The sequence below is a fragment of the Lepidochelys kempii genome, chromosome 18 (assembly GCF_965140285.1).
Source record: "Lepidochelys kempii isolate rLepKem1 chromosome 18, rLepKem1.hap1, whole genome shotgun sequence".
NCBI lineage: Eukaryota > Metazoa > Chordata > Testudines > Cheloniidae > Lepidochelys > Lepidochelys kempii.
Window position 1 is genome coordinate 19160688 of NC_136397.1, and position 10330 is coordinate 19171017.

The window sequence follows — 10330 nt, forward strand, 5'->3', positions numbered from 1 at the left end:
GCAGTACCCACCACTGGCTCTGGTCCTGCAGCAGGGGCCTGCTTTGGAGAGAGCCAAACTACCCAGCTCCAGCCTTTGACTATGAAGAACAGAGGCAGCAAGTTGGAGTTGGCCTGGTAGGAAAGGGGGCTGGAGCTCAGGGCAGGGGGAAGCTGTGGGGCTCTGCAGCCTGGTCAGGAGTCTGATGGAGCAAGGGGAGGAATCTGCAGGGAGCTGCTGCCTGTAGGGAGGGGTCCCAGAGGGCTGTGCTGCCCAGCAGGGGTGTCTTTCCTTGGTGGGGGGCCATGCGATCTGATGGAGTTGCCTTTGTGAGGAAAAGGCTGACTTTGAGGGCTCTGCCTCGTGAAGTGACATTTTGGCTGAGGAGAGGATCTGAGTGACTGCTGTCTTTGGGGGAATGGGAGACTTTGGCCAGTGAAGGGTGGACAGTCGGGGGGAAGGGGGTACCTTTTGGCTGGCTACTTATTTTGTGTGCCAGATGCTCAAGGACACCCAGAGCTATGAATTGAACACAGGTCTCCTGAGTCCCAGTCCAGTACCCTCACCGCAAGTACATGTTTAGTTATGTCACATCCTGATACATGTGTAGGATGAGTATGTGTGAGTGAGGCAGGGAAAATTGAACTGTCAACTTCCACTATAATCTTGGGGTGCTGCTGAGGGCTAGGATCCAAACTCTCCTGGCGAGATCAGTCTGGATCCTAAACAAAGACTAGGTTCAGGGGCTGGCAGGCCGTGAAACCCTGGGTTCTGTGGACCAACCCATGATTCTTCTGTGGGGGATATGCACTTATTACTCTCCCTAGGCTTTCTGAGCTTGCCTGTGAGTTTTGGTTTGTTGCAGTATTGTTTTGGTTTTTTTAATACTGTGTTGTGGAGTATTATGGGCCACAGCAGCTTGGGCTCTTCCTCCTTTGCTTTGTGCTGCTCTTCAGTTTACAACTGCCTTAGTACAATGTTAAGTAATGGCTTGAGTCATTGCTAAAGGCCACTTGACTTGTTCCACAGGTGTAAAAACTCTAAACTGATGGACAAAAATGCGGACAAACACCCACCTCCCTATTCATGTGCTATTATCCCATCCATAACACAAATAATGAGTTATCTGGGGCAGTATGTAATAAAATTAGCTGAAAATAGAAGAATGTCTGTTTAGTGCATTGCTGAGTGTGGTTAAGAGCCTCAGTTAGGGTTTTGTGCTTTGGATGGAGTACCTGCTGGAGTGCTAAATTACAGCAAGCTCCATTATCAGGGTTTGATCCAAAGCCTATTGAAGTACATGGGAGTCTCTTCACTGAATTCAGTGGGATTTGAGTGGACCCGAATATTGTAATGTTTATATTGCACTAATGCAAATCTCAATAACATATATGCAAAACATATGTCTCTCTTTCTAAATACTCTTCCTTCTACATTCAACCTCCCCATCTCCCATCATTGGCTTTGCCCTTGGGAAGAGAAAGCCAAAACTGTGACTGACTCAGGAGAACTGATATTTACATGTGATTAACCAGATGTGATCTGGAAAAAATGAATGGATACTTCACTGTATTAGACACATATTGCCCTGAGTCTGCCTTATTTACATTGGCTTAAGTCCACTGAACTGAGATCAAGCGGTTCCTGTACTTAGGATACAGCTCACTACTGCAGTAATGGCAGTGTTGCTGGAACAATGTGTATAGTGGGGGGTGCTGAGAACCATTGAACCAAACTGTAAACCCTGTATATAATGGAAATGACTTCAAATCAGGGGGTGTAACAGCACCCTTAATACCAGCATCTATAAGTAGTGGCACCTGGCTGGAGGTCTTATAGAACATGTTACCTTCATCTCCTCCCACCTTGCAACTCCCATCTCTGGAACTTTCCTGAATCTAAACTTTTCATATTCCAGCTTGTATGCCACCGTGTCACACATGAAGCAGTGCGACCACTGAAATATCTCCTCTGACTCCCTATCTATTTAAAAATTGCCCTTCTTCTTTCTAAAGCCTTTCACAGATTTGCTCCAACTGGCCTCTGAGAGATTCTCTCCCTGAACCCATTGCCTGCCCCTTCAATTCCCCTAGCTAGATCCTCAGCTGATGGAAAGTGGTATAGTTCCATTGCAGTCAATGGAACAGTCATCAATGCATCACTGAATCACAGCCACCTGTGAGGTGGAATGTAGCTGCAAGAACAGTGTGCCATGATGTCATACAGCAGTTTAGGACAGGAAGTAAAGAGGACTGTCCAACTCAAATGGAAAACTTAGGCAGAAAATAACTTTCCAGGGTTCAAAACCAATCATTGATACATTTGCCTATTTAGTAATATGCCCTGTAGGACTGGATGGCTTAGAGGATGGCTCACTTATGACTTGTATAAAATAAGCTGATGAGTCTCAGTCTGGATTCTAGTGGGCAGGAATCCACATCATTGAGAATTATAAAAATTGGCACGTTTAAGCCAAGGATGGAATCAACAGTGGAAGCTGAGATACCCTCTCAAACCAGGTGAGGCTTGAAGGGTATTAGTGGAGCAGTGGAGAGGCTTGCTCATGGCGTACAAGACCTATGGATGACTGTTATTCACTTATACTGCAGTATTAATTAGAATCTACACCCAAAATCAGAGCCACATTGTGCTAGTCATTGCACAGAAACTGCAAAAGGGACAGTACCTGCTCTTAAGATTTTGCATTCTAAATAATGTTCATATTTAGGAATTAATTCAGGGAAGTTCTCTGGCCTGTGTTTTGACCAGGAAGTCAGACTGGCTGATCACAATGGTCCCTTCTGGCTTTATAATCTAGGAACTAGGTAGAGGAAGTGCAGTGGTTCTTAACCAGGGGTATATAGAGGTCTTCCAGGAGGTACATCAACTCATCTAGATATTTGCCTAGTTTTACAAAAGGCTACATAAAAAGCACTAACAAAGTCAGTACAAACTAAAATTTCATACAGACAAAATGAGAAAGTAAGCAATTTTTCAATGATAGTGTGCCATGACACTTTTGTATTTTTGTCTGATTTTGTAAGCAAGTAGTTTTTAAGTGAGTTGAAACTTGCGGTACGCAAGACAAATCAGATTCCTGAAAGGGATACAGTAGACTGGAAAGGTTGAGAACCACTGTATTAGCCTATTAAACAGGTAACACAGAGAGATTAAGTAAATCACCAGAGATCATTCAGGGAACCTGTGGCAGGCCTGTGACCTGAACCCGGGTCTCTGGCTTAACGACAAGGGCCGCCTTCCTCTCAGTTAGTGTCTCACTCCCAAGGGCTCTCAGTCCAGAACCTTTCAGCAGCACTAAATTCACTTAAAAGGAATGGGAGGAACCTCCTCCAGGAGCGTGCTATCCTGGATCTCATTGCTTCCAGGGTATTGCTGGGTGCCGAACAGTTGTGTGAATAAACGGTCTCTGTAGTCCAAAAGACACATTCTGGCTTTGGTATGATTCTTCTAACTGCAAGCATCCACCTCGTTTACCATAGGCATCCTTTTATCTTAACGGAGCCTCTGCGTGTTGGGAGAGTTATTTCTGACTGTAATGTATTTCATGTGTGATAGTGATAAATACTGTACTCATAAATCAGCCTGGGCTGTCCTATCCTCAGATTCAGATTGGGAGACCACGACCACCTTGTTTCATATTTCTCCTCCTCCTGCTTTTTTCACCCTCTTGGCCATGCTAGCAGCTAGCATGTTGCTGGTCTCCTGACTCACTTTAAATACAGTATATATAATAGTCCTGCTAAAGTGTGTTTCTATAGTGGTTGTTATGCTTTTGGTGGTTAAGAGGTACATCTGGGCAGTGTGACTTTCCTCCCTGAGTGTGAAATTCACCCCTTCTGCCGAGGGTCAGCACGAGGCCCATGCACCAGAGGAGTCCTGCCTAAGACCTCCTAACATGAGGCATTTTCTTGCTTGTTTTGCGGCAGCGCCTAAATCAGCATTGGGGCCCCATTGTGCTAGGTGCCGTTAACACACACAGTGAAAAGATGGTCCCTGCCCTGACAAACGTCTCTAAATTACATATCCCGTAGCAGTGTGAGCGTAGCAATCGTGTGAGTGGGGCCATGGCCTGACCGTTTTTAAGCAGTGGTACTAAATTAGTGTGGATGCTGCTGGAGTGGCCCGGAGCATTGCTCCAGCTGCATGGTCACAACACCATTGAAATTTGACCCCAACGCCCCTCTGTACAGGGGTCTGATGCACGGGGTCATAATGCCATTTGAATGTCATTCAAATTTGGCCTGGCTGCCCCTCCATCTGAGGGTGGCTGGGTCAAATTGTTTGTTCCTGTACGGTGGGGTGGGGCGCAGGGGAGCGCACGAAGAACTTGACTCCTGGCAGTACCGGCTCATGCACTGTGTGGTAGAGAGAAGGTTGACTCCCCACACAGGGGAATGGGGTCCCTGCTGGGGGGAGGAGAGAAACCAGAATTTGTTCATCCCTCCCCGCCCCCTGAGAAATATCTGAATTGGTGCTGCTGGAGCATAGGAGCCTGGAACTCCAGAGTGCTAATTCAGGCTCTGGAACTGAGTCCGCTGGTCACCACAATCAAGATGCTTACCTGCCTGCCTCACTTACCCCATCTGTAAAATGGGGACCTGTAACACCTGGTTCAGAGAGACAAGTGAATGTTCATAAAATGTTTTGAAGATGCTGTGTGTTAGGTCTGACTGTTTCAGTACAATAGAGGAATGTACAGAACTCGCCCCAAAGTCTTATGGGGTTGCTACCTTGCTGTGCCAGACTGTTCCTTCTGGATTCCTCCCCATTCATCCTTTTTAAAAAAAAATTTTTAAAGGCTGATCTGCTTGGCAAAGGCTGCAAATAGTTTTTTCAGTGCTCTTGCTAAATTATGGCCCCATCTTTATAGCTTGTAAGTACTATGTGCTCTTAACGTGTTCGCAGAAAACCGGACTACATTAAATCTGAGTGTCTAAAGCAATCCATAGTCAATGAGCTTCTAATATTTAAATTGGCTTCTTGTTTTTTGTAGGAATTTTAAATGGACTGGATTGAGGGGATTTAAAATGATCTAAGCTAAACACAGCATGTGCAGTGCAGAAAATACTCCAGGATTCACTCATTTTTGTCTGGGGCAACACAATGAATTCTACATCCACTGTAACTGTAGCACTCTGTATATCTTGTTTGCTCACAAGAGTCAGTTCCTTACTTCGGCCAATGTCATCTCAACTTTCAAGCTGGTCTAGCAGAAGGCATCATAACTTCCCAAAGCTAGAGTCCTGCTTAAGCCAGGCTCCCCAGTGCAGTCAATGACCCAGAGCAGATGAATTCTTATAGGAGAGAAGCTTAAGAGAAAAAAAGAAGCTGAAGGAAAAAGAAGAATCTTGCCATCAGCTCAGAGGAAACGAGACTAAGAAAGGAAACTAGGAGGGGAAATTTTGGTGCTTATTTTTAGACAGTGTGGGTGTGTATTATTTTTCAACTCAGTATATTAATTTCTGCAGAATATAGTATCAAAGTGTGGTTAGATTGTCTATTAATAGGTTATCAGAACTTCTGGCTTCAGCCTACCAGCCATCCCCACAGAAACAATAAACCCATTTGGTACAAGGATGAGACAGCAGTAGACATCCCTGCCACATGCTCACACCTCAGATTGTCTGTTTCTCCTGGAGTCATAATGGAATGAAAGGGCAGCTCATCTAATCCATTTTAGGTATTTGATTGTGGGCCAATGAAGCCTGACATCAGGCTTCTAAATATTGTTATCCACCTCTTAACAGATCCTTCTGTTGTCTGGTGGGAGGTAAATCCAGTCTTACACAAAGCTGTAGGTTTAATACTAGCAGAACTCCGGCAGCCTGTTTTGTATTGCACCAGACTGGTCAGTGATGCTCGGTGTCTCAGGATTCAACAGTAGGGTGGTCTTGAAGAGAGACACCATTACACTGCCTGGTTTCGGGGTAGCAGCCGTGTTAGTCTGTATCCACAAAAAGAACAGGAGTACTTGTGGCACCTTAGAGACCAACAAATTGCTGTTTCCTTCTTGAATAAGGCAGGAGCCTGCGGACACGCCACTTCCACAGGAGTCCTGCAGTTGCTCAGTGAGTTGTTTTTGCCGTTGCACTTAGGGGAGAACTGGTTAGCGGAGACTGGCTTCCCTGAGGATTATTGACCCCTTAGCGGAGACTGGCTTCCCTGAGGATTATTGACCTCTGCAGTTGATTGAAGTGGATGGGGAAGCCAGCTCTAGCTCCGCTCAGTTTTATAAGTGAGCTGGGCAGGATGGCTGGTAACTCAGAAAGAAACGGAGTACTTGTGGCACCTTAGAGACTAACCAATTTATTTGAACATAAGCTTTCGTGAGCTACAGCTCACTTCATCGGATGCATACTGTGGAAACTGCAGAAGACATTATATACACAGAGACCATGAAACAATACCTCCTCCCACCCCACTCTCCTGCTGGTAATGGCTTATCTAAAGTGATCACTCTCCTTACAATGTGTATGATAATCAAGTTGGGCCATTTCCAGCACAAATCCAGGTTTTCTCACCCTCCGCCCCCCCCCCCCCCACACACACACAAACTCACTCTCCTGCTGGTAATAGAGTCCCTCTGATTATCACCAGCCTTTGTGTGCTCTCACGGTGTCATTGTAGAAGGGGCTTGTCCCTCAGCGAAGAGCTCCTTGTGATGAGCTGCACAAAAGCCATTCACCATGTGCAAGCAGCAGCTTTATCGCCCTGGAAAACCCAGGCACTGTTGTAAGTACTCTTGAGCACCACCTACTGGTGTGTTATCTATTAATTATTTACAGACAGACGAGCACTTTCGCAAACACTCAAGCCATGTGTACCTTGTATGCCTGCTAAATGTATCTATGATGGGGGAGGGAGAAGGGAATTTGTTGCTAGTTGCATATCATGCCCTGGGTGGAGCCCCTTGGAAAGCCTGTGACCAGCATATAGCACCGGGGGATCGGACCAAAAATCCTTTGCTGCAGACTAGAGTGAGCACTGTGAGAAAGGAAGGGAGGGAGACTGTATCTCAACAAAGACTCTTCTGGTTTCCTTTATAAACAGCTCTACACTTCCCCTAACTTGATTTTGAAGCAACAAGCCATTCTGAGGAGACTAGCCGACGCTCCAACGGATAGCCTCTGTGTGGGGGGACAGTGAGGCATGGAGCATGCAGATTACTTAAACATCAGCAGAAATTTGCCCTGCATTAAATGCAAGGTGCTCTATTATTCTGAGCCACTACATCTCTTTTAAGATTGAAAAATGAGGGCGAGATGCAGGCTGTCTAATGGTTAGATCACTGGGCTGAACTTCAGAAGGTCCGGGTTCTATTCCAGGCTCCGCCGATCACCTGCCGGGTGACCTTGGGCAAGTCGTGGTACCACTCGTTGCCTCAGTTTCCCCTCCCACTGTTTATTTGTAAATCATTAGGGCAGGAATTATCCATTGGTAGTATCATGCCTACCACAATGAGTCCCTGATCTCATCAGGGGCCTCTAGGTGCTACTGTAATAATAGAAAAGGAACAGAAAGGATAGAATTTACAGCCTCAATGAGCTAAATATGGACCAAGTGATGACAGGCACATTAGAAACAGCCAGGTAGGTAGTCAGATTATATTATAAATAGAACATCAGCTAGGAGAGAGAATGAGGCCTTGTTTTATATAATATTTCTTGGTTGTAGTAGCAAGACCCTGTAATTTGCCTGGTCAGTCTTACCAATAAAATAAGATTTCAATAGTGTCCATAAACAATTTAATAAGAAGCCACGTTTGGGCAAAGTTTGGAAAAAATTTTCTCTTTGCACCTAAATATTTCAGGCACTTGTCAGGGTCTTTATTAAATGCAATATATCAACTATTCCTGGATATGTATCAGCAGCTCTTGATACAACATCCAATTACAGCTTCTTTTGCATCACTTCTTGGTGCGAAAGTGACACTAGACAAAATACATACATGATCTTTTTTCCCTTGCAAAATGTGACCGATGTCTACTTTTTTATTCTAGCTTTTTTAAAGACAAAAGCTGGAAGCTTTAAAAATAGTGCTCTGCAAAATAATCCCAGGCTACCAACATTTATTAGGTTATTTATTGTGTTATGCAGCAGCCTTTGCACAAATTTGCAAGGGCCATGAATGTACAATTAAATCTTGTTTTGAATCTCCCAAGTGAGAACAAAGCCAAGCAAAAAGGAACCACTCAGATTATAAAATGTCAAAGGCATATTGATATAATTATTCTTAGAAGAAGATACTGTAGGAAATAGGATGGCTGGATTATTATAAACATGCCTGGAATAAAAATATTATAAAACATCAGCAGAATCACATGACCAGTGAATCAAAAGCATAAAAACAACACTTTCGAAATGAGGATTTTCCCAAGAAAACTTTACTGTAAGAAGCTGGGAAACTGCACTTTTCCTTGAGGCAAGAAAGGAAGGGTCAATCCAGCTTTAAAGGAACAGTGGCTGCATAAAACTTACATGTTAAAAAATATTAGTTTTCCCAATGCGTATTGCTTGTTCCTCTTTAGCATTTTGCTCTATGTGGATGATGTAAAAATGACCGTCTTGTGTCTCCTATTCTGCTTTTCTTTTTTTTTTTCTGGTTCTTATGCACTTTTTGGATGTTGCTTATGTGGTGGGCAGGGGAATAATACAAAACTCCCAGGGGAACAGGGATTAAAACACCTTTTCATTGACATTTTTAAAATGTATGTAAGCATTTCTGTTCTTACTGGGATCTTGTAAAACTGCTCAGTGCATTGATAATTGAATGAGAGACTTTAATTGGTAGGTTGCAGTTTCAAATCCAGTCTGTGTTAGGTAGCAATCAAAAGGTGCTACACTCTGCTTGCTCTTTAGTGACCCATGTGAAATGAATTTGATGGTCTCAGTTCACTTCTCAAGCATCCACCTCAATGAAACCACAAACACAGTTGGTCCCTAATTGGCACCTTTGATAGCTATCTCAGCCCAGGGCTGTGGATTGTATGGTCTTGGACGCAATGACGCTTTTGCCTTTAGAGCTGGTCTCTCAGTCTAAGCATATGTCTACGCAAGGATTTAAAAAAAAATGCGGATGACCTGGATCAGCTGACTCAGGTTTGCAGGACTCAGGCTGTGGGGCTGAAAAATCACTGTGTAGACATTCAGCCTTGGCCTGGAGCCCAAGCTCTGCGATCCTGCAAGGGGCCCAGCCTGAGCCCGAATGTCTACACAGCAATTGTTAGCCCCGTAGCCTGAATCAGCTGATTCAGGCCAGCCAAGGCTATACGTGTAGACGTACCCTAAGTCATCGTGGATTGAAGCACATAGATGGAACAGGCCCTGGGTGAAGTTTACCCTGCCACAACCTCTGTTGAACCTGTTCTGTAGATAAACAAAAGACTCCGATCTCTAGGGCTTTCAATCTGACTCCCTTCACTGGCAATAAAGTCACAGGAAAAATGGAAAGAAATTAAAACTTGTATCCGTCTCATCCCCACCCCCCTTTTTGGGAGCAAAGTCAAAAATTGGGCCTATAACTAGATAGCAGAAGTCACAGTTAGCCTGTGGAACTCTGCCACAAGGTATTATCGAGGCCAGGAGTTTAGCAGGATTCAGAAAAGAATTGGACTTTCATATGGTAATAAGAATATCCAGAGTTAGAGTAACAATTATTAAAGCAAGAGTTTTGGAAGGGCAATAAACCTTTGTGCTTCAAGGAATAAACCAATCTCTATTTTCTGGAGGCTGGGAAGAGACTTTCCCAGTGGGCAGGTTATTCCGTAACTGCCTCCTACCGTACTTTTTACACCTTCCTCTGAACCAGCTGACACCGGCCACTATCAGAAATGAGATACTGGACTAGATGGACCACTGGACCGGTCTAGTAATTCTGATGTTGACAGTGTCCCTTTAAAGATACAGCTAGAATCTGAAAAATCAACGGCAATGTTTGTGGCCCCGATGTTATTGCTTGTTGGAAACTGGAGAAGTGAATTTCTAAGAAGTAGTAAAAAATTTGGAGTATGTGATTCATTTTGGGAATGACTTAGAACCCTACCTAATCCCCTGGGGTCAACAGCAATCTTGAGATGCCCCCATAAATTTATTTAGAGCAAAACATGTTTGGCTCTCCATCCTTTGGCCTCTGCTAGCTGCACAAACTGCTAGGTTTGCAGGGGTATGCTGGGATTTGCAGAAGCCAGCGCCTAGGACAGTAAATACAAATCACATTTCAAAGGGAAATAGTCTTCAAGAACAAACAATGATCTCTCTGGTAGTGGGTGGCACAGAGAGACTGTTTTTTCCATTCAAGGCTCTTGCTTTTATATGTATTTGATTTAGATTG